At 36.7% G+C, this 1,868-nt stretch overlaps 1 pseudogene; it reads right to left on the reverse strand.

Moving 5' to 3' along the window:
• Nucleotides 1-450: 450 nt before the first annotated feature.
• Nucleotides 451-1,384, reverse strand: LOC141496335 (olfactory receptor 2D2-like; annotated as a pseudogene).
• Nucleotides 1,385-1,868: the final 484 nt, after the last annotated feature.

Here is a 1,868-nt window from a genome sequence, read left to right on the forward strand (position 1 = left end):
AGTTTCTCCAATGGCACTATGATCTTAAACATGTTGAACACTATATTCCTATTAAAAACACTCTACTATCAAGTTATGTAAGAAGATCTTCTGACTAGCATCCCAAAGACTGCATTCCTTCTTATATGTTTACATCTCATTTGTTTCTGTTCCCTAAAGTCAATACAAGATATTCAGTGATCCTACCAATTAAACTAAGTCCCCAATCCTCCAAATTGATATAATTCCATTCAGTTCTCCAGAAAAAATAAATGTGTCATATGTACATCTCTCCTTTCAACTCAGACATATAAAAGATATACAACATGTAACCATGCTGTGAGTGATTAAATAGTAATCTAAGCAGGCATCACTGATCAGTAATACAAGTCAGGAAAAGCCAATTCTTCCAGAAAACTAAAGAGAAATATTGGACAAGATAGATAATGTAAAATTCAATGAGTTAGAGAATCATGTTCTGCAAAATGTTCTCCTGTTGGCCACATTCTTGAATGCCTTCTTTTCATCCTTGTTTCTCAGGTCATATATGAAGGGGGTGAGTATAGGATTTATCACTGAATAGAACACAGATTACATTTTGTCTAATTCCCTGGAAGACTTAGGTGTCATGTAGTTAATAATTCCTAATCCATAAAAAAAAAATGATGGCCGCAATAAGCTGAGATCTACAAGTGGAGAAGGCCTTGAGTCTCCCTGAAGTTTTCTTCACTGTGACCACAGATACCACTATGCACACATATGAAATAATGATAAGAGACACAGTTGCAAGAAGTATCACCACACCCATCAAGAAAATGACCAACTCTGTGCTGTGTGGCTGCAGATGCCAAAACAAGAAGAGCTGGGGATTCACAAATAAAATGAGCAATCCTATTGTCTCCTTGGTAAGGGAGGCTTAGCATGAATGTAGTGTCCACCAAGGATGCAAAAAGAAAATCAAATCAACATCCTAAGGCAAAAAGGCCACACACTATCCATGTCATAATGAGGAGACAGTGCATAGGATCACAGAGTGCCAAGTACCCTGTCAAAGGACACCATACCTAATAAGGAACATTCTGTAGATCCAAAGAACAGGATGAAAAAAAAGTTGACCTGCACAACCTGTGAAAGAAATTAATTTCCTTCCAGAAAACAAGTGGACTAGGGTTTGGGGAAGAGTAGTAGTAGTCAAGAAGGCAGAAATAAATTACACAGGAAAAAAATACAGGAGTATAGGGAGCTGTGAATCAAGAAGAATCAAGGATGTGAGAAGCAGGTTTCCAAGTATGGTGCCCAAGTAAACTGCCAGAAACAACACAAAGAGCAACAGCTGAGTTTGAGAGCCATCAAAAAGTCCTAAGAAGAAGAATTCTGTCACCCAGGTCTTGTTGATCTGATTCATGTTGGATCTGCTTCTTTATAATTGGGATATACAAAGTAGACATGTAACCTAGATAATCACAGAACTTTAGTTTGGGAAGATAAATGTTAGCTAATGCAACTGTCAAACATCAATAACTACCATGATTTATGGTCATTGTACATATCCATTGAAAATAGTGACCCAAATCACAAAGAATATATTCCATTTTTGGACAAAAAAGTAGAAAATACTCCTGTTAATTAAACTGGTTCCCCCCTTGTGACTTCTGTGCATTGATATCTCTCATTTCTTCTAAATCAGGAAAGACTAAATCTTAGACCCTTAAAACCCTTGTAATTTTCAAAGAGAACTTTTAACTCTAAGTCTTTTCTTGTCCAGGCTAAATACTTCCTGTTCCTCCAACCTTCTTAAAATGATCTCATTCTGGTCACCCACCTGCATATGTATGTCATTTTATTAAGGTTCTCTCAAAATATTGAGTCAAGGATTGAGCACAACTCTC

This window comes from Macrotis lagotis, chromosome 1, assembly GCF_037893015.1.
Source record: "Macrotis lagotis isolate mMagLag1 chromosome 1, bilby.v1.9.chrom.fasta, whole genome shotgun sequence".
Classification (NCBI taxonomy): Eukaryota; Metazoa; Chordata; class Mammalia; order Peramelemorphia; family Peramelidae; genus Macrotis; species Macrotis lagotis.